Genomic DNA, 23,936 nt, shown 5'->3' with positions numbered 1-23,936 from the left:
AGAAACCATTGCTCTTGATTCCCCATTGTTAGCTGAACCCATAAAACCCTTTTAACAGAGAGGCAAAAAGCAAAATTGGGACCAATTTACTTTGTGAATTATTCTCTGCTTGAATGTGAATGGTTTAATCATTAGCAGTAGCAGACCACCATGAGAGGCAACATCACACATATGTTACATACCTCTTCCAGTAAGGTAATGCTAGGCTGTACATTGCATCCAGCAGATGGCTGGAAAGCTATGATATGAGAAGTATTACTGTAATTGTACAAAGTATTGGTAAGGCCTCATCTGGAATCTGTGTACAGTTCTTGTCCCTCATGTTCAAGAAAAATGAATTGTAACTGAAGGCGTTCCAGAAAAGAGCTGCTAGGATGAGAAGGGGGAATGAAGACCTATTTTATGAGAGGAGACGACAAGACCTTGGCTTGTTTAGCCTCGCAAAGAAAAAGCAGATGGCTTGTTCTGCCATCTGTCACTACTGTGAACAGCCATTTTTCATCCTCTTTGGAACCTCCCTTCAGGAAGTTGAAGGCTGCTCTGAAATCCCCCCTCACTCTTCTCTTCTGCAGACTAAACAAACCCAAATCTCTCAGCCTCTCCTCATAGGTCATGCACTCCAGCATCCTTATCTTTTTGGTGACCCTCTGCTGGACCCTCTCTAATGCATCCACATCCTTTCAATAGTGGGGAGCCCAGAACTGGACACAATACTCCAGATGTGGCCTCACCAGAGCCAAATAAATACCTCCGGTAAAACCAATTACGGAAGATGAAGAGCTATTAAAGCTGAAGAATAATGTTGGCATAAGAACAAAGGGTAAAAATAGTCAGGAACAAATTCAGGCTAGAAATCAGAAGAAAGTTTCTAATCATTGGTGAAGTGAGGTTCAGAAACAGCCTACTAACAGGCATTGTGTGAGAGGCTGCTTAGAGGCTCAGGGCTCAGTGTGTGGAGCTGACTGATTGGGTGGAGCTGATTAATCACCTGTGAAGTTGTGAGGCTACACAGGGAACACTGAAAACAACTTACATTTGTTTTAAGAGAAACCTGGACAAATTAATGCGGGGAATTGTATGCCAGAGTTGCATGTGATGGAGCCAGGGTTCCATAGCCTGTTTATGCCTATGGCAACCTGCTACCATTTTAATTCCCTCCCCCTCCCCCCCCCCCCCCCCCCCCCGCTGGATTAGATGATCTGATGATGACAATGATGACCTGATGATCCCTTCTGGCCTTAAATTCTATGACTCTACAATCTTTGACAAATATGTTGCAAAGGTCACTAGTAAGCATGAGTTGCTCCGATGCACCCGAGTCCATTATGCCACTTCTGATCTCTGCAATGGCTATGGAGACAGTCCCACATCTCAACAAGCCTTTTGCTCAGAGAGCCATGACTGAGTCACCTAAAATTGTAAAATAACCTTGGAAATGTAAATGATAAGGCTGAATTCTGTGTTAACCAGCTCAATGGAACTGTATGGGGAGTAAATCAGTCAAGATTGTGGCCCCTGGTATTTAAATTAGAAATAGATCTAGAAGTCTAGCATTTCAAAACTATTATCAGCCATATCTAAGGTAATTTATCAATATGCCTGGAATTTCCTTCTCTATTTCCCCAGATTTTATATCTTTCCTGTAGAACAGCAACAATATGAAAAAATAGTCAATAAACTGCAATAGTAAGGTCAACAGTTTTAGTATTAAAATCAATTTACAGTATGTTTGCTTGAAGTGCACATAAATTCAAAGAGGCAATAAGTATAAACAGAATAGCTGATTTCTTGGATGCGCTCCAATATAATTATAGCTATCCACCCTTGTGACTATTTGTGAGTGTAGCTTAAAGCTATTTGCCTGCCCTGAGGTACAGTAGCAGCATTTTTATACAAGTCTGCATCTGACTGAAATGCAAAACTCAGTAAACCTGGAAAAGAAGCTAACAAGCTTGAAGAAACGTCTGAGTAAAAGCAAACAGCAGATTAAATGTACATTTTGATCTTTGTTAGCAGTACCACCCACCTCTGAGTATGGATAACCTCTATTCTATTTAGATTTGAAACTGAGTTATTCCTAAAGGATTTGTCACAAAATAGTGTATTTCTAATAGGCAATTATAAAAAATGATCATCAATCACATTTATTGCAAACATCTCATAAAACAGTAAAACATTTATGTGGCTTTGGAAGGCAAGTATGTTGCCATGTAATATACCAAGATTTGCATATAAAGAACAGCAGGCAGCAAGCAAGTATATTTTCTTTCTTTTCTCTCCACAACCTCCATTTATAGACATATAGCCGATATTTTGAATCTATTTAATTTACATCACATATAGCTGTAACACATGAGTGATATTAATTGACATTAGATCCCCAAAGCAACCCATCCTTTGGTAACCAACAAAAATTCTTTCTTCAGGTAAGGCACATTAGACAGCTCGTACCTTGTCTAAACCTATTTGTCAACAAGGAGGCAGACTTTTGTTTCAAGCTGTTGTACACCTGTCAAGAATTTTCACTCTTTCTCTTGTCTCACATTTGCTTTCCCTGATTATCAAATTCAATAAAGGTTTTGTTTTCAAACTAATTCCAGTAATGTTGGGTTTCTGTATTGTTTCCATTGTTTGCATGTGAATGAGAATAAAATGAATTTTATGGCTAGAAACACAGCACTTTTTGTGTGCTGCCTTATGGCAGCTGACCATCAATACCTAAATCCACTAATCCTCTCTGTAATCATATGTTCACGTGCTGTGCAAACACTCAGAAATCATTTTCCAGAAACATTATTTTTATGGCACAGAGTGTGGATAGCAAGGGCTGTAGGATACAAAATGACTAACCAAATGTTTGGCTATTTATATGTCAGAGCTGGGCAGAACTGTCTTGAGCGGGGTTTTTGCACAAGCCTCATGGCAAAACAAAGCAGAAAACTTAGTAGTGAAGAGGAAAAAAATGAATGACATCATATAGAACAAATCTGTGGGGTTTTTTTGTTTGTTTATTTTTTGACATTTGACTTCCACTATCATTTTTAAAAGATTCTGATATCTATTTACTTGTCAGGGCTGGATTTAATTCATACATGCTGCAAACAGTTCTCCTTGTTAAGATATTGATATAACAAATTGCTGCATGTTTTAGAGATTGATTCTTGCTGACCAAAATGTGCTTTCAGATTGGAAGTCTTTTCCCCCTCCTCCAAATAAACCCTGCTGAGAAAGAAGTCTGACTGCTACACCAAGACATATATGGTTTTTAGTCTGCTTCTATCTGGCAAGTTGAAGATTCTATAAAAATTGCATTTTTAATTAAAATTACCTAAGGATTTGGCAGAAGAACCTTGGCAAAAACAAACTAACTGTCCATGGTCAGGCAGAGTATTAGCATACTGATTGGTTGTTACTTCTGTCAGTCTTCTTTCTGCAAAACTATGACAGGCCACACAGCAGGGAGCAAATGATCATTAATACCCTATCCTCTGGGACACAATAAACTGCCATTCACTTGCATACAAATAAAATACATAAAGCTTGTCAGACAAGGTGACAGCAAGAGAGATGCTTTTTCAAAATGGTTTTATATTGCATTGGGATGTGATCATTTAAAAGATTTTTTTGTTTCCTGGAGTATATCATCTTGACAGAAGAATCTTTAAAGCTGGAAGCTTTAAAAAGAAAGTCTTTCTCCATATATATTTTTAAAGAGCAGTAGATACCAATAAGTGTTCTCTGATATTAAACTGACATTTTAGTGTATTTATTAACTGCTGGAAAAAACATATCTAAAATCAACCATATTTACCCATTAATGTAGCCCACAAAGGTTGAGGTTCTACATGCATACATCTACACTCATGCCTACACACACTGGATTTTTTAGATACTAACATGCAAAACTCAGATTCTAAAAATCCTTTTGGAACTTAAACAAACTTGCCCAAACCAGAAAACAGCCATCCTGAGCTTTAACGGGATATTCTGTTTACAAAGCTAAAAGCTGACAATCTGCCAAAAATAAATCCTTCGTTCTACCTTACTTTTGGTAAGATCAGGTACAGGCTAGGATCTGACGTATTTGCTGCACATAATGCTATTCTGTTCTGGGAAGTACATGATGAGGATAATTACTGATTTGTGAGGGAGGGGTTGCATATTCTGGTTGCAGTGTATTTAACACATCAATCAATGAATTATTAGGTGATTACTTCAGTGGAGTTTTGGGTGGGAGTTTAGGGTTGCATTAACCAGTCAGTAATGAACCACACAGTGTTACTATGCCAAGAGTGAAACTGGGGCAGCACCTTGTAAAAACAAATGGCAATTAATTAATGCCTTTGACATTTATTATGAGAACAATTATCCTGATGTGTTGTTGGTTCACAGTTCCCATCTCTGTCTAAGACACATTCAGAATGCAGTGTATGGCATTACAGCATATCTCATTGCACCCATATAAGTACTCCTTTGCTGGACAAATATATTCAACATTCTACTACATAGCAAAAGGTCAGATTACATCCACCATGCCCACATAAAGATAGCAGCTTTTTAAAAAAATGGAGCAGGTAATGAGCAGCTGTTACACTTTTGCTTTCTGGATCCTTATGCAGAATGCATGGCGTACTGTGACTGTTCTTTTCTTTCAGCTCTTTGTAAGATAAGGAAGAGGTCAAGATCTCATGAGAGTGGAGACTTTATCATCTTTCAGTTTACTTCAGAATATAAGCATCAGAATGTGTTATTTACTTGTGCAGAGCTACTCTACTGATCTTTCTATCAGATACATTAATATTATATCATACCTGTGTTTCTTGCCATGCTATAAGACCACACTGTTTAGGATAAACTAGAATTTAGGTATTATTTGTTTTCTAGAAGAACCATTTCTAAATGAGAAAAAAGGTTTACAATGCTATAAATGTGAACTAATGTAATGGTCTGTTTCGATTGTTGCATATTCTCAAGGCCCATACTCACATTAAAATATCCATAATAGAAAATAGGGAATTCTTTACATGGTAATACGAAAGCCAGTGCTAATTAGGTCTTTTAGCATCTGCTTAAGAATGAAAGTATGGCCATATTGTATCAGACCAAAGGTACATCTAGCCCAGTATTTTGTCTTCTGACAGTGGCCAATGCCAGGTGATTCAGAGGGAATGAACAGAGTAGGTAATCATCAAGTGATGCATTCCATTGCCTATTCCCAGTGTTTAAAGATTACTTAGAGCCTATTCCCAGTGATTAAAGATTACTTGGGTCGGGACCCAAATATGGGTCACCATTACATTTGAAAAGGGTCACCAAGTGTCTCCCCAGATGGCTCTGTCCCCTTCCTCCTCCCCGCATTTTTGAATTGCCTTGCGTCACCAAGTCTTCCTGAATTGTCAAAATGAGTCGCCATCTGGAAAAGGTTGGCAACTGTTGACTTAGAGTATGGTTCCAAACATAAATATGCAGTTATTAAGCCTTAAAATTCCACTTCTACTCTAAAGTAGAAGGTGTGTGTGTTGTAGTCGTGGTGGCTTTGTGTAATATAATATAATTTTGGTGTGTGTTTGTGTGTGCTGGTGAGAACAGCACACTTGTTGGTTGTGTGGTGGCCTATTCAGTACCTGGTGAGAGCAGAGAGGGCAGGGGAGGGTTCTTGGTGAGAGGAAGTTCCCTGCTACCTGCCTACACTCAAGGTCAAGGAAGGGTTGTGTTTATTTTCTCTTTTCATTATGTGCTTTGGCATAGATAGGGTGGCTAAGGGGGAGGGTTCAGATAGCATTGTGGCACTTGTGACAGGTAGGGGAAGATATGGCAGTAAGATCCGGACTGGCCATCCAAGGGGAACGAGATTTAGCCAGTTATGTGCTATTCCTTGTTCCAATCCTGTTCCCAGCCTCAATAACTCTGGGAATCTTAACACCTGGCCATCAGCCCTGAGGGTGCTGCTGCTGAATGCTAGGTCAGTATCCCACAAGACAGCTGTCATCCATGATTTAATCCTAGATGAAGGGGTCGACCTGGCTTGTGTCACTGAGTCCTGGCTGGGAATGGGGGGAGGCATTGACCTTTCTCAATTGTACCCAGCTGGGTTGTCGGTACAGCACCCGCCGCGGCTCGATGGTCGAGGAGGTGGGGTGGCGATTGTCTATTGAGATACCATCTCACTGGCTAGGGTCTTGGTCCAACAAAGTGTTAGATTTGAGTGTTTGTACCTGATGATGGGTGGCCAGGATAGTGTGCTGCTTGTGTACCGCCCACCTCACTGTATGGCAGATGCTCTGCTCGAACTGGCCGAGGTGGTCTCAGACATGGCATTAAGTCTTGGGGGACTTTAGGCTGTCCTGTCTACTCCAGCCCAAGATTTTATGGATACCATGACAGTCCAAGGACTATCCCAAGAAATAACTGCTCCCACCCATGTTGCAGGTCATACGCTTGATCTGATCGTTTGGACTAAGGGTGATAGGGTATGTCTACACTACAAAGTTAATTTGAACCAACAGCCATTAGTTCGAATTAATTTTCATAGGTGCTACACATGCAAACTGCTAGTTCGAACTTAATTCGAACTGCGGAGCACTTAATTCGAACTAGGTAAATCTCATTCTATGAGGACTAACGCCTAGTTCGAATTAAGTAGTTCGAATTAAGGGCTGTGTAGCCACTTAATTTGAACTAGTTGGAGGCTAGCCCTTCCCAGGGTGCCCTGGTGGCCACTCTGGACACAACCACTGAAACTCTTCTGCCCCCCTCCCGGCCCCGGAGCCCTTGAAGGGGCACGGTCTGGCTCCAGTGCTTGTGCCAGTTGCAAGCCTGCCAAGCACCCAGCCAGCAGACCCTGTACCTGGCACGGGATGAGCCAGCCACCTGCTGCCACCCAGCCCTCTGCCTCTTCCCAGGACCAGGCTGGCGGCTCACAGGAGCCTGCCCGGGGCTGCAAGAGGCGGGCGCCCACCTGGTCTAGTGCAGAGATTGTGGACCTCATCGAGGTTTGGGGGGAAGCCTCCAACGTCCACGATCTCCTCACTAGCCACAGGAATGCGGCCGTCTACAGCTGCATGGCTGACAGCCTGGCCACCAGAGGACACATGAGGACCCGGTAGCAGGTCCGCTGCAAGGTCAAGGACCTGCGGCAGTCCTACTCCAGGGCCTCCCAGCCAAGGGCCGACTCAGAGGCCTGTCCCCACTTTGAGGCCCTAGACCACATTCTGGGGGCTCACGCCATCCATGCCTCCCGGGTGGTGATCGACTCTGGGGCAGAGGGACCCATCCTGAACACGGAGGAGGAGGACGCTGAGAGCCAGGAGCCTGCAGAGAGCCTGCCCAGGACCCAGGACCACCAAGGCACCCCACAGACCACATCGGCTGTGTCATCTGAGGCCGGGGAAGGCTCCACATGTCAGTGCCATCATGCTCCCTGTATGTGTATGGGGGATGTGGGGGGAGAGAGAGCCCAGGGACCATGCACCTGGGCCTTGCCCACCATGGAGCAGCAGCTGGGTGTCATGCAGGGGTCCTGGCCCATTCTCCACATGCCGACCTCACCTTGTAGAGGTGGGTTGGGTTTCACCCACCATGTCCCCAGGGAGAACTGACCACTGCTCTTGTTTCACCACAGCCGCAGCACCTGGGACTGAAGGGTGCACCACCCCACCTGCAACAGCCACCTGCACCCAGGCCAGCAGGCGCACCAGGAACCTGGAGGACTACCAGCGGCGGCCTGTGGCTACTGGAGCACCAGATCTGCATCCAGGAGCACTGGGTACGGGAGGACCTGCAGCTATGGTAGCGGAGCTTGGAGGTGCTGATGGAGCAGAGCCGTGCTCTCAGAGGTCACCTCCAGACCCTGGTGGACAGGTTCCTGCCTCCTCCTGCTCCAGCCCCTGTGGCCGCCCCAGCTCTCACTCCTCCTCCCACCCCTGCTTTCTCTCCCGCTTCCTCTGCACTCCCCGTCCCTCCTGCCCCACCCTCCACACCCACTCCCCCCCGACACCCCCGCACCCGCAGTGCTGCGAGATGGGAAAGCAGCAGGACCCCCAACCCTGAGCTTTCTCTTCCCTTCTTCCCCTTCCACCCCCTTCCAGCTCCCTCCTCCCAGGTTTCCCCCTCTCCTCTCCCCCTCTCACTCCTCCTTCCCCCTCCACCCCAGTTATGTAAAATAAAAAGAGATTTTTGTTGGCAAAACAGGTGTCTTTATTTTACATTAGCAAGGGGGGTTAGGGAGAGGAAAGGGGAAGGAAGGGAGGGTGGAAGAAGGCCCCAGTGGGGCATGCAGGGAGAGTTCAGTCCTCCTCCTCCACCTGGAAGCTCTCCCTCAGGGCTTCCCAGATCTGGACGGCCCCCCGCTGGGCTTCCCGGATGGCGGTGGTGTGGGGCTGCGTGTACTGGCCAGCCATGCGGTCAGCCTCAGCCATCCAGGCTGGCAGGAAAGCCTCCCCCTTCCGCTCACACAAATTGTGCAGCACACAACATGCTGCCACCATGGGAGGGATATTGTGTTCGACAAGGTGGAGGCGAGTGAGGAGGCACCTAAATCGTGCTTTCAGGCAGCCGAAGGCCCCCTCGACCACGATGCGGGCCCTGGTGAGCCTGGCATTGAATGCCTGGCAGGAGGGGCTGAGGTGCCCTGTGTACAGCTTCATCAGCCAGCGCTGTAGGGGGTAGGGTGCATCCCCGACCAGGCACACGGGCATGTCCACGTCCCTAACCCTGATGTGGGGGTCAGGAAAGAAAGTCCCGGCATGCAGCCTCTGGCACACAGAGGAGTTGCGGAACACCCTGGCGTCATGTGCCTTGCCGAACCAGCCCACATTAATGTCCATGAACTGGCCCCGTGGTCGAACACGGTCTGCAGGAGCATGGAGAAGTACCCCTCCCTGTTGATGTACTGGGAGGCCTGGTGTTCCGGGGCACAGATGGGGATGTGCGTCCCGTCAATGGCCCCCCCACAGTTGGGGAAGCCGAGGGCGCCAAACCCCCAGATGACGGCGTCTGGGTTGGCAAGACGGACCACCCAGCGGAGCAGCACCCGGTTGATGGCCTTGACCACCTGCAGAGGGATACAGGCATCCACGAATCACTGGGGCACCTGGGTGGCTGGGAATGTTCATTCCCTGGCACTGCCCCGTGCCCCACTCCCAGAAGCAACCCCCACGGGCGGCATGTACTACCGCCGGGACAGACTGAACCCTCCGGTGTGGGGCACTTTCACCTCCTCCCCCTACGTTTTCCCTGGTGCAGCCCATCCCTTCCTTGCAGCCCCCCCTTCCCCCAGCCCAGTGGCCGGTGGATGCCGTACCAGCATGAGCACTGCTCCGACGGTGGATCGGTAGCTGTCCAGCATGGAGAGCTTCCACAGGGCGATGGCCACACGCTTCTGGAGGGGGGTGGCGGGCCTCATGTGAGTGTCCCGTCACCGCAGAGCAGGGGCGAGCCACTCGCAGAGCTCCAGGAAGGTGTCCCTCTTCATCCTGAAGTTCTGGGTCCACTGTTGGTCTCCCCAGCGCTCCAGGATGATGTGGTCCCACCAGTCACTGCTGGTGTCCAGACGCCAGATACGGTGGGGCACGGTGGCATCCGGGCGCTGCTGCCGCTCCTCCATGACCCCCGGGGAGGCCAGGGGGAGCTGCAGGGGGCTGATGTGCACCAGATGGTGCAAGGCAGCTTCTACCCATTCTGGCAGGCTTGCAGCAGCAAGTCCAAAAACTGGAGCAACACGCCCAGGGTGAGCTCTGGCTCCATATTGCCAACTGCGGCGGCGTCCCCAATGGAAACCACCGACACAGGCAGGCGGAAAGAAAAATGCTTTGCTATCCCTTGGTGAGGTAGGCAAGCAAGTGGAAAAGCTGAGAACCTGCTGTCCGGGGGGGGGGGGGGGGTCCCTTTAAGCACAACCCTCAGATAGCCTCAGACAGTAGCCACACAAAGCAACTACTGACCTGATGCCCTGCCAGAACCGGTTTCAGCTGCCCTTAAATGCGACCCAGCGTCTAATCAGTGTGGATGCGCTAGTTTGAATTAGCAAAACGGTACTTCGAACTAGTTTTTAAGTCTAGATGCACTAATTTGAACTAGCTTAGCTCAAATTAGTTAATTCAAATTAGCTTAGTTCAAATTAACTAATTCGAACTAAGTTAATTCGAATTAGTGCTGTAGTGTAGACATACCCATAGAGTTCTTGGGATAAGGGATGTGGTTACACTCTCTTTGTCATGGACTGATCACTACCTGGTCCAGTTTAGACTATCTGCTGACTCTCCCCTTCACAGAGGTGGGGGACCAATTAAGATGGATGGCTGATGGATCCAGAGGGCTTCCTGAGGTCCCTGAGGGATTGTTCAGCCATTATGGCAAATGGTCCTGTCGATGCCCTAGTCTATATATGGAACATCAAGGTAGCCCGGGCAGTTGACATGATTGCTCCTAAGCACCCTTTTCAGGTTAGTCGAGCCAAGTTTGCTCCCTGGTTTTCTGGGGAGTTGATGGCGGCAAAACGATCTGTGCAATGGCTAGAATGCCGCTGGAGGAGAACTAGATCTGAGTATGATCGATTGTGGGTTAGAGCTGACTTGCAAGCTTACTCTGTGGCAATGCTGACAGCAAAGAAAAGCTACTTTTCCACCCGTATCACATCCACACAATACCGTCCAGCAAAACTGTTTCGCTGGCACTCATGATGAAATGGAGGAGCTCTTGGCTCCCCACTGTGTCATTTGTTCACAAAGCACTTTGCAGATATGATCGCTCACATTCTATCCTGATTTGAACTCTGGCTGCTATGTAAGTGGGGCACAGAATGTGTTGAGTGCACTACCCGGTTGTTTTTCTTTGGAATAGTTTCAGCTCTTGCAGACTGAGGATGTGGACAAGGTGCTTGGAGGAATGCGATCTACCATATACTCGCTCAACCCCTGCCCTTCATGGCTCATTAAATCTAGCCAGGAAGGGATGACTGGCTGGGTCCAGAGGATTATTAATGCATCTTTTAGATCTGGGATGGCTTGAAAGATGCGGTGATAAAACCTTCCCTGGATCCACATTATTTGAATAACTATCGCCCAGTTGCTAATACTCCATTCTTGGCCAAGATACTCAAGTGAGCAGTGGCATTGCAACTCCATGCTTTCTTGGAAGAAATGAATTATTTAGATCCATTTCAGTCTGGCTTTAGTCCAGGTTTTGAAACTGAAACCGCCTTGGTTGCCCTGGTAGACAACTTCTGCTGGGAGATAGACAGGGGGAGTGCATCCCTGTTAATTCTCTTGGACCTCTCAGCGGCTTTTGATACCATCAACCATGGTATCCTTCTGGAATGCCTGGTGGAGTTGGGTGTTGGAGGTCTGCAGTGGTTCCGGTCTTATCTGTCGGGATGTTTTCAGAAGGTGGAGCTAGGAGGCTACTATTCGACCCTGTGGCAATTGTGCTATGGGATCCCACAAGGGTTTTCTGCTTACCATCTATATGAAGCTGCTGGGAGAGGTCATAAGGAGTTTTGGAGGACTGTGCCATCAATATGCAGATGACATAACATTATTTCCCTGTGACATCAGAACCAGGTGTGGTGATGACTGATCTAAACTGGTGGTCTGGATGAAGTCAAACAAGCTGAAGTTGAATCCAGATAAGACTGACGTCCTGTGGATCAGAAGGCCATATGTTAGGAAATGTGGTATGGTACCTGTTCTAGATAGGGTTACTCTCCCCCTGAAAGAACAGGTATACATCCTAGGAGTCCTCCTGGACCCTTTTTTAACATTTGAGAACCGGATTTCTTCAGTGGTCAGGAGTGCTTTTAGGCGGCTTCGTCTGATCTTCCAGCTGCGACCCTTCCTGAACAAGTATGACTTGGCCACAGTGATCCATACTCTTGTTACATCCCGACTGAATTTCTGTAATGCCCTTTATTTAGGGCTGCCTCTAAAGAGCCATCAGAAACTTCAGCTGGTCCAGAATGTGGCTGCTCGAGTTTTAACTAATACTTGTTATACGGAGCACATTATGCCAGTGCTCCGGCAGCTGCATTGGCTTCCAGTATGTTTCCGGGCACAGTTTAAGGTCTTGGTTATGACTTATAAAGCCCTAAATGGGTTGGGTCCGGGGTTTATGAAGGACTGTCTTCTCCCATATGAACCAGCCCGGGGGCTGAGGTCATCTGGGGAGGCTCTGCTCAGTGTTCTCTCACTTATGGACATAAGATTAACATCTACGTGGAACAGGGCCTTCTCAGCTTTTGCTCTCAGGCTATGGAATTCTTTTCCTCGGGATATTCGCATGATGTCAACATTAGCAAGAACCAAATCGGTTTCTGAAGTTTTTTAAGTTTCCCAATTCTTCTGGGTTCTTACTGGACAAAGAAATGTCAAAATGGAGAATATTTTTGATATAGCTAAAGTAAGAAGCATTAGGAATTTCACAAGGCAGCTAAGTACTTACGCCCAATTTTGCAGAACCAAGAAATGTAATTGGTTTATCTAAGCATCCACGTTTTTGCTTCCATTCTACACTTAACCTTATAAACTTTCACCCTTCACTATGCCCTCAGATTTACCTCAAAGTTCTTGGTCATGTTTCCTGAACCTCCTAAGTTATAATGTCATTATTATTATTGTTATATCAAATATGCCAAAGCTTAAGTATAGCACTGTATCTACAACCGATGATCAGCATTTCTAGCAATGCTGGATCATTTGCTGAAGTACTAATGGGAAATGGGACATTATTTCTGCAGGTAGACAAAGAACTAACTAAGTAATTGTCTACTTGAAATGACATCATGATGACAACTGAGATGAAAAGAAAAGGACAGTTAGAATATAAAATCCTCCTTTCCTATAGGAATGATAGTTCTTTTCTCTAGAACCCTGCTCTCCTTGCGTGCATAGAATTACCATGGAAGTCACTGGGAAACCTATATATGAAAGTAAGCAGAGAACCAGTAAGTGTGGTTTTCTCTGATTTTTTCCTTTGCAGAAGAACATTAAGAATTTGTTCCAAAGTCCTTTGAAGTCAAACAAAAGACATCTATTGATTTCAATGGACTCTGGGTAAGTCCCTAAATAAAAAGATGCACTATTTCTTTAAGACATCGCTTTTATTTTAGCACCAGTTTATCTAGGAGTACTTTAATTTTAATGCAAAGCTAGGAATTGTTGATAGAGTAGGTAAGATGATGCTTTCCTTCAATTTTGCACTGTGAGCTCTTAAATACCATGGTAGGCATTGCTTTGGCTATGCAAAATTTCAGTGTTTTTTAGCATGATAATTTTCCTTTGCTCTTCTTTAGTCCTATTCCTTCATGCTTGTGCATGCATAAGAATGAAAGTTAGGAATGATTAAATGGCAATGGCATTGCAATATCCCAAGAAAAATACTACCGTTAATGAGAATTGTGCATATAACCCCCTGCTCACTTCAATGACAATTCTGTGCTACGGCACTGTCAGATATAAATAATAAAGAACCAGATAGCTGAATAATAAGTAACTTCACGAGAACTACATCTTTTTAAGTATTAAGGACACAATCAGTTAAATCCTCAGGAGCAGTAAATCAGGATCTTTCCATTAACTTCCATTCAGCAACACATTGATTCACATCAGTTGAGGATCGAGCCCAGAATGACTTGACCTGTAAGTATGCAGTTCTTTAAAAAATTCTATGAAGTGGTGGCACAGACGTACGTTGGGTTTTAAGATGTTAAAAATGAAGCAGTCATTAAAACAACAAAAATATGTAAACCACTGCTTGAAAATCCTTAACTACCATCACTGTCCAAAAAAAATCCTGCATATGTTCCAATAATCTACTGAGTAATACAGTCCATTGTATTCTGAGTAAGACGAAAACTTCTCATGAGAATGTTTGAAATGTCACTGGGGTTGAGTTTACATCAGGGTGCAGGTGGCTCTACAAAGCATTTGCTGAAGAGATGTATGTTTATACAGTTGCTGCTGCAAGATGGTATTGATTGGTTAGGCAACTAATAAAACAAGCAATCTCACTTTCATCTTTGTGGTTCCTGTTCGCCCAGAAGATGGAAAAATGGTTTTAATTATTTACCCCTAGCACTTTGCTAAATTTTAATATCTCTTTCCTTACCACCCCCTCAACTCACTTTTGTTCTAACCAAATCAACTGCCCTCTTGTAGTCATAATACAAACTCTGCAGGCACCAGGGTGGAAGACTAAGTTTTTCCAAAGTGAAAAACTGAAGCTATTCCATGGGCCATGACTGATCAACAGAAGCGAGGGTGCTCTGAAAACTCACTTGTGGAAAAAAGTGTTTTATTAACAGTAAAGTCTGCGACAGTGTTTTCATGCATTGCCTCATTATCACCAATGTGTGATTATACTTTTTTTCAGGGAAAATTTTTACAAAAGCGCAATTTACCATGACGGAATCCAGCAAGCATGAGGAATGATGAGGCTGCTAGATCATGAGCACAGCATGCTCAAATGGGGTGGGTTGAAGGGTTGGTACAAGTAGCTATACCATAATGCTCAGCAGGGAAAACAAAAGGAGTAGGAAAGTAATGACTAAAATAGCAGTGAGTGAGAGTGCAAAACATTCAGAGCAGACTCTGACCTTTTCCCTAAATTCAAGCCCTGATTCATATAGTGGATGTTAAAATGGGATTTCTGAGCTAAAACGATAAAAAATAAGCATAAAGAAGGGAAAAGAGTTGTTTTCATTTTAAAATAATTCCTCATGCTGTGAAAAAAATTAAGGATATTAGAGAGATAAGGTGGGGAAGGAAATAACTTTTTCTGGATCAACTTCCGCTGGTGTTTACACAGAGATTCTTGTCATGTCATCAAGCAAAGTTGGTCCAATAAAGGATATATCTTCACCTCTCAAAGACTTACATTTGATAGAATCTTAATTACAGAAAAATCCAGGTGATCACAAAACTAATATCAGAATTTGCGTCTAGAATGGAAGATTAACTGATGGCTACAGAATATAACTAACTACCTCTTTCCAAAGGAATGAATGGAACACTTAATTGCAGTATGTTGACACATTGGCACAAAAAGCCTGCAAACATCCATATGCAAATTAGGGGTTCTGCTGAGTGATTGAAATCAATGGAAGAACTCCTAATGAAGTCATTGGAACAGGTCCTTGATACCTGTAGTTATAGCTATAGTTTGAACCTCCTAAATTCAAGACACTCTGGTCCATCAACATCCATGATCTAGCAGATGTTGCCAGACCAGAGAGCTCTGGTGCTGGGGAGTCTGAGCCGAGCAGGAGTCCATCAGTGGGGAATCCCACCAGTCGGGCCTGTGGTGGCTGGAGACCCCATTCAGAGGAGCCCCAGCCTGGCAGGGCAGAAGTGGATCCATGGCAAATGGGGAGCTCCGTCCTTAGGGATACCCAACCAGCCCTCTGTGCCCAAGCCCAGTGACAGTGAGACTGCAGCAGCAGTGATGCTGGAGCAGAACCAGCTACAGGGAGGAGCAGCAAGCTGGGAGGCTATTGTCAGGGGGCCTCCCCTGATCTAGCAAATTTCCTTATTTGGGATGGGTCAGGTCCTGAGAGTGCTGGTCCAGGGAGGTCCAATCTGTACAAATTCATGTTTAATTAGAAGATAGAATGTCTTTCTGCTAAAAGTCCTCTAAATTTACTATTTTGAAAGTGTTCCCTTCTCTAATGGTTGCAGATATATTTCTAGTGTGGAATCCTTTCACTTCAGGTATCAGAGCTACATCCCTTTCCAGAGTCCTGACTGTGCATTGGAATTTCTGAATGAACTCCTGCCTCCCTTTAGGTTTTAGGAGTCTGGAACAACCTAAGTAAGGGTTGTTTTCCAACAGTGTGCACATATGCCTGGTTGAGAACCACTGAGGTAAAGTAATAGAAAGCTAAGTTGTACCGACTTCTGTTGAGGAAAGATAGAAGTTTTACTAGGAGGGCTTTTCTGTGTAGTTCAAAAGCTTGTGACTTTCACCAATGGAAATTGGTCCAATAAATACATTACCTCAGCCACCTCATCTCTCTAACATCCTGGGACTAAGATAGATACCCCAATACCATAAACAGGTAAAGTAATAGGAAAACACAAGAACGTTTTTTGTTCCCTCTATAATTTTTTTAACACTCGTAGTTTAATCAAAATATGAAAATAAATGTCCCAGACATACCAGGAAATTGTCAATATGAAATGAGTTGGCAGTCTCAATCTTAGTAGAAAGGCAGCGACACCTCAAACTCTCCAGTTATAATCACCAGCTTTACAGACAGTTTCATCCAAAAAGCCAAGTTTTGAATGGGAACAGTTTGTTCTCTCTCAGTTGTGAGATGGGCCACTGCAAACAGGTGAGATAGAACTGAGAACCACACACAGCTGTTATATTGCTGGAAAAGACCTAATGAATGATTCCATCCTAGAATAGTCAACCACACTATAGTACTAATGGGCACTTTTAAAAATGTATTTAATTAATGAACTAATATAGAGCGTGGGTAAGTTGCCGAACCCTGACTGCCTTCTGACCTCTTTGAAAGAAAAGAGAAAAGATACTCAAGGCAATGTCTAAGACAAGGGAGCTTCCGGGTGGCCCAGCTGCTGGGTCCAATGACAAAAACCAGATGGAGAGGGAACTGATGAGATTTATTCCTGTTTCTGAAGTGGCCTTCCTGGACTCTTGTGGTCTCTGATGTCAGGTAATGTGGTGTCTGGTAATGACTGTATCACGTGTGTTAATGATGAGAGCCTTTAGAAAGTGTTTTCTGGTTCAAAAAGAATGGTAGCATGTGAAACCTAATGCTAAAAGGTGAGAGAGAGGAGTACAGATTGGGAGAAGGAAGAAAAAGTCAGATGTGGCAGGTTTGTATGGGTATAAGTCCCATTCCACCCCAACCCCCCAACACACACACACACTTTCCTCATAAGGGTTGGGGGTGAGGGCTTTGGCTCTGGGTAGGGATGAGGGGTTTAGTGTATTGGAGGGGTTCAATGTGGAGCAGAGAGTTGGAGTGTGGACTTGGGGGAGGGGGAATGAAGGATTTGGGATGCAGAAGGAGCTCCAGGCATGGGGAGAGGGTTGGGCCAGGGATGAGGAGCTCAAACTTTGGGCTGCAGCAGGCAGGCATCCTGGGGCAGCAGGCAGCGAGAGATCACAAAGGGTCCAGGGCAGCCGCTCTCTGTCCTGGGTGAAGGTCAGGGGAGGTAGCCAGTGATTGTATGCAGGGATGGGAGGCAGGGCTCAGGGACAGACCTGGCCCTGACATTGTTGAAGCTAGGCCCCAGGGACCCCACACTGGTGAAACCCTGGCACTGGGCTCATACAACTTGATGTCCCTGGAGAAGGGGCAAATTATCATGGAGGACTATAGTGTGAAAGCTGGGATGGGCCCCTGTTAATTGTGTACCCCAGAAGGGGTTTGCATTGCACACAGGAGTGTGACTCAGCCAGAGGGCTGAATAGGCAAAAAGGCTTTTTTTAAGGCACGATGCAGTCACATGCACTTAACTAGATGGGGGTGCTTGCGGGAGGCAAATGCTGCCCTGTTACAGTGGACTAAAGTGAAAGTTATTCAAGTGTATTTTTGCTTTACAAGGCCCATTTTATCCTTGCTCCTTCACATTCTTGCTTTTGTCTGAACTGTGCACTCTTTTTGTTACCAGGACACATTTCCTTTGTTATACTTCAGTTCATGTTTTGTTTTATCTCCAGTCTATTTTCCAGAATTTCATTTGCATGCAGGAGACACATGTTGAGTTCATTGCAGAAGTGATCCACATTCCCCTCACCCATAGAATAGACTGGAAACCCATGTAAATGATACATACCATTTATACATGATGATGTTCAAGTGCATCTTCCAAAATTTATTAACTTAATGTAATATACACCAGAGACAATGATACCTATGATTACAACAATTTAAATGGAAGTTGTCTGTTCTTCTGCAATGCAGGTTAACACTGCAAGCATGGAAAGCACATCTCTCCATGTAAACCAGTTGAAAAAATGATAAAGTGAGTCTTCCAGCACTTTTTAATGACTTATGGAGGGATAGGCATTGTTACTGGTGTTACAGATAGTTAAATGTTGGCCATAAAACCAGTGGAAAGCCACACAGATATAGTACAGTAGAACATCAGAGTTATGAACACCAGAGATACAAACTGACCACATCACCACACACCTCATTTGGAACCAGAAGGATGCAGTCAGACAGCAGCAGAGACAAGCAAAAACAATCAAACGACCAATCAACCATATACAGTATAGTATTGTGTTAAATGTAAACAGCTAAAAATATAAAGGGAAAGTTAACAAAAAGGATGTGAGAAGGTTAGGAAACTCTTTCTGTGTTTGTTCCATTTGAATTAAGATGGTTAAAAGAAACAATTTTCTTCTGCATAGTAAATGTCAAAGCTGTATTACTCAATATTCAGTTGTAAATGTGTGAAAGAACCACAATAATATTTGTTCAGAGTTATGATCAACCTCCATTTTTGAAGTATTCATAACTGTGAGGTTATGCTGTACAGTAAGTATTACAACAAAACAAGGGATTACAAGAGCTTAATGAAAGCATGAACATGTGCACCAATAAATGCAAATAAATAAAATTAGCAGTGTGTGTCAAGGAAAACACTAGGACAATAGGGTCAGTGGGTGAGGTTGGCCCACAATCACACTTGAGGACAGCATGGGATTAAGGCTACATTGTGTTTTGTCCTTGTTCTTATTAATGTAGTTGTGGATGGTAACTGATGAGACAGAGAATGCATTGTAAGGCATCACAAAACATATGTGAAGTGTCACTTCTGAATCCATAATGACCAATTGTTTCTGTCCCATGAGGTGAAAGAATATTTGTCATGTGCCCCCTTTGCCAACCTATATTTTAGAAGTGATATAACACAGATACAAAAAGAATTTCCCTTTTTATCTCTGTTTTTATATTCAGTTATCTTTATTGTCTTTGTTTTGCCTCCAACAGGCATTTTACACACTCAACAGTATTTCATAACCTTTCATTTTAAAGGTAATTACTACTGCTGTCCTCCAACTTGTTGTGTGATACGCAACCAGAGGGAAACTTTCAAAAATTCAGTTTTGCAAAACCTGTCCTAAGAACTTAGCTTGAGTTCCCAGAACATCTACAACTTGCCCTGTGACATCTTTAATAATAAATACTATATGTCCTTAAAATTGGCACACAACATTAGACAAGCCAGTATAGAATAACAACCCCTCCAATTAAAACAGGGACCTAGGAAATGGTAATTGCTTTAAATGTATGTGATTATGTTGGATCCTCCCCCACTACACACATACACACTACCCATAGATAAATTACCACCTGCAGTGCATGATAGTGGACATGGTAAGCGGCTGTCACTGTAGATCTGTAATTATGCAAGTATTTGTCCAATATTACGCAATTAGATGGCTCCATTTCTTTTTCTTTCTCTTGGCAATGTTTTTGTAGGTGTCAAAAGCACTGAGCTATCTACTTGTTCAATCACTTATGCCTTAGTGGAACACAACGAGCATGTTACTTGATGCTGGCATTCTTTCTATGCCACAGGATGTCGTCTGATCTGTTTTCAGTGCCACATCGCTTTTTTTTTAATAAATGATTTCTGAGATTCCCACATTAAGATAAGATGCATTTTCTTGCTAAAGATTGAATTTTATTGTGAAGTGCAGGAAATAGAATCTAGAAGAAAGATGCAGCTGCCTTCTTCATTAGAAATTCCTGTCCTGAATACCTAATCCAAAATATGATCTGGCTGAAGTATGCTTTTGGCACAGTAACATAGATCATATACACAGTAAGGGTATGTCTACACTACCCTCCTATTTCGAACTAGGAGGGTAATGTAGGCATACCGCACTTGCAAATGAAGCCCGGGATTTGAATTTCCTGGGCTTCATTTGCATAAGTGGGGCGCGCCATTTTTAAAACCCCACTGGTTCGAACCCCGTGCAGCGCGGCTACACGGGGCACGAACTAGGTAGTTCGAACTAGGCTTCCTAGTTCGAACTACCGTTACTCCTCGTGGAATTAGTGTTTTTCATTCTCAGAACTGTTCATGTCAGGTACTGTGAGCAGGGGCCTGCCTCTTGCTCACAGCTTAGCTTTGCTCTATGTTAGCCATGTTTTGTCCATTGTTCGCTGGGCCTCAGGCCTCAGACTAGGCCTGTGCTGCATGGGCTTATGTTTTAGGCTTTCTTCTTACTAAACAGGAAAGAAGGGAAAACAGTTACAATATTTGAAATGTAAGATATTCGGTAAAGCTTTCATTTTTAGAAGAAACCCCCTTCTCTTCTTTGATAGTTGTTTAGATGGTATCTAGGATAGTAATAAGTGTCCTCTTGAGGAGGAGAGAAAAAGCTAGTTGAAATGGACTAAATCTATTGGTAATCCCAAGTCCATTTCCAACAAACAAAACAAACATATGGAAAAGTGGGAGACAGGAGAACAGCAAAAACAGAAAATGCAATTTCTATCTCTGGTGTTGACTTTCACTTGCATCCTCACTGCTGGAGGAACACAAGCCCAGCATGCAGTCTTGTTAGCCACTCCAAGATCTGGCACACTCATATCAGCACGGGGCTATTGCTTTTAACTGCTCCTTTTTGGTCACAGACTTACAATAGTGTTGCAAAATATATAGTCTTGGCCAGTTAACCAGATCTCTTTTTAGAGACAAGGGAAAAGGAAAAAGATGAAATACCGTGGTGAAGAAGGAAAAGAACATACAAAGAGGAGAGGGGGCATATGTTGACAAGGTCTCAGATCCCAGGTGGTGTTTAGGTTTCATGCAGAACTGGAAGAGGTGCCAATGCCATTTGTGTCCAGTGCGGTCTCCGAACATTTTGCGGGTCAGGAGATAGAGGACAACTATGATTGTCAAGCTCACAGTAGCCAATCTTTTTCAACAAAGTCTTTCTTTAAGGACCCCAAAAGGAAGTGATGGGAGGAATAGCCCATCATCTCATTATTTTGTTCACTGGTCAGGTAGGATTGCCAACTTTCTGATTGCAGAAAACGACACTCTTGCCCTGCCATGTCCCACCCCTTTCCCAAGGCCCCACCCCCTACTCAGTCCATACTTTCTTCCTCCATTACTTGCTCTCCCCTACACTCTCTGACTCGTTCATTTTCACCAGGTTTGGGGATAAGGATGAGAGGTTCAGAGTATGGGAAGGAGCTCAGGGCTGGGGAAGAGGATTGCAGTATGGGGTGGGAGCTATGGGCTCTGGGATGGGGGTGCAGGATCCATAGTGGGGCCAGAAATAAGGAGTCCAGGATGCAGGAGGGAGTTTAGAGTGAGGGCAGGAAGTTGGGGTGCAGGAGGATCTTCATGTTGTGGGCTCTATGCAATACTTATCTCAGGTGGATCCCAGAAGTGGATGTCATGTCCCTCTGGTTCCTACACACAGGGTGGCCAAGGCCAGGAGGCACCGTATGCTGCCCATATCCACAGACAGTGTCAGCGCCACTGACTAAGCTGCTAAAACTCTGACCCCAGCAGTCAGCTTCAGACAGCTCCTGGAAGCAGCTGGCAATTCTTAGGCATAGGTGCAACCAGGGGGACCCTGCATGCTGCATCTGCCCATTGCATAGGCAGTGCCCCAAGTGATGGCTCTGCAGCTCCCACTGGCCATGGGTCCTGTCCAATAGGAGCTGCGGGGACACAGTCTGTGGATACATAGGCAACCCTACAGGCACACCAGTTTTGGTTCACTGATTTCTCATCCATGCTGTCTTTGTTTATCAAGCATAATCTTCACATAGTCCTTGCGCCTGATTCATCAGAAATGCAGTACATTTAGGATCTGAGCTTTGCCATTTGAAAGGATGACTGTTCCTAGTAAAATAGCTTACTCTTGGCTTTTTGTTTCTGTAGGGGCTGAAGCCACAGGCTGCCCTCAGGGGAAGTGACATCTCTTTATGTTGTACAAGCTCCCTCAGTGCAGGTCATCCAGACTGAAAGATTTGACCCCTAAGGCTAAGTTACATAGTGACTTTGTGTAGATTAAAATTTCTAGATATCTACTTATGGTGACTTTAGCTTCATGTCATGTAATTACTGTGCACCCACCCAGCCAGATAGGTGCCAAAGGTTGCCATACACTAAACAATCAAGAAAACCTTATGTTGTTTAAAAAAAAGGCATAATGCAGTATTCCATTATAATACTTCAAGAGCTCCCTCTAGTGGTGACAATGAAGATTTAATTTAATTGTAAGTAGAATACTGCATAATTACCGGAAACAGGTGCATGATAACATATGAGGCCTTTGGATTGTAGGCACGATGGGGACACTAAACATCTAGGATGGAGCCTTATGTTTTGATTTTGCAAGTCTCCCACTAAACCAGCGAAAAATGGGGATCAAAGGGCCTTGTCTTGAGCTTGCAAGAGGGATAGTCTCAGGGATAGCTGTGTTAGCCTGTAACTTTACAAATAACGAGCAGTCCTGTGGTACCTTCGAGACTAATATATATATATATATATATATATATATATATATATATATATATATATATTGTTTCATGAACTTTTGTGGGCAAAACCCACTTCTTCAGATGAGCATGAGTGAGGAAAAAAGGGGGATTCTCCAAATTTAAAACAGAAAAAGAAGGGAGAAAAAAATGAGGGAGAAAAAGAAAAAAAGGTACCTGTCAATTGTAGTGCCAGTGCTAATGAGGCTAAATGAGTGGGCTGGAAGTATTAATACTATATATATTTTTGTTAATCTTTAAGAGCACATCTACACTGTGTCACATGACTACTTGTTTTGCAAGAGGGACAGTTAAACCTTCCCTAAAAGGATGGGATACTATCCAAGGGTATGTCTACACTACCCCGCTAGTTCGAACTAGCAGGGTAATGTAGGCATACCGCACTTGCAAATGAAGCCCGGGATTTGAATTTCCCGGACTTCAGTTGCATAAACTGGGTGCCGCCATTTTTAAATCCCTGCTCGTTCGAACCCCGTGCCGTGCGGCTACATGCGGCACGAACTAGGTAGTTCAGACTAGGCTTCCTAGTCCGAACTACCGTTACTCCTCAAAATGGCGGCGCCCAGTTTATGCAAATGAAGCCCAGGAAATTCAAATCCCGGGCTTCATTTGCAAGTGCGGTATGCCTACATTACCCTCCTAGTTCGAACTAGGAGGGTAGTGTAGACATACCCCAAGCTAGCTCTTAAGATATACATCATCTGCCCAGTCTGATGTGAAATCTGTACACTTGGAATGTAGTAGAAAGTCAGTTTCTCAAGATGAAGAATTTGTTTTGTTTTTGTTATTTAAAGAGAACCTCATCTTTAAAGGAGCAACTAATATTTCCTTTGTTATTAGCATGTTAAAATATCATATTTAATAGATCCTTTAGATGCAGTGTATATTTATTCTGAAATTGCTTCATTATTTTAAATAATGCACTTTAAATAATGAGGGTTACCAATCTTGTACTCTAGATACACTTAGCAGGATTAAAAATAAGATCAATAAATATAATTGTAATGTACAAAATGGGTATCTTCCTGGATCTGCTTTTTGAATTTATATTTTTAAAATAGCATGTTTTAGATCTTAATGAATTAGATACAATGAAAAAGCTGTGTCCATCCTTGGAATGGATTTATGGATTTGATGAACTAGAAAAAAGAACCATGGCAGCATAATCCCCCCTATGGTTTATGAGGGGTTATATATGGTAAAGGGAATGCTTGCCTGATATTTTCTTTCAAATGAGTTGGGGATTACAATTGGAGTTTCTCAGTACAGACAATGAATAGAGAAATCTAGCTGGTTTTGCTTAATGCAAAGGATATCCTTGCCTGGAATTAGAACACCGTTAACCACATACTTTCTCTCCCCAGAAAGACTTCATGAGTAAAGTCCAAATAGATCAGATTTCCTATTTAAATGGCTGAGAAGAGTGGAAAAG

Source organism: Pelodiscus sinensis, chromosome 10 (assembly GCF_049634645.1).
Source record: "Pelodiscus sinensis isolate JC-2024 chromosome 10, ASM4963464v1, whole genome shotgun sequence".
NCBI lineage: Eukaryota > Metazoa > Chordata > Testudines > Trionychidae > Pelodiscus > Pelodiscus sinensis.
Note: the sequence above shows the minus strand (reverse complement) of the source record.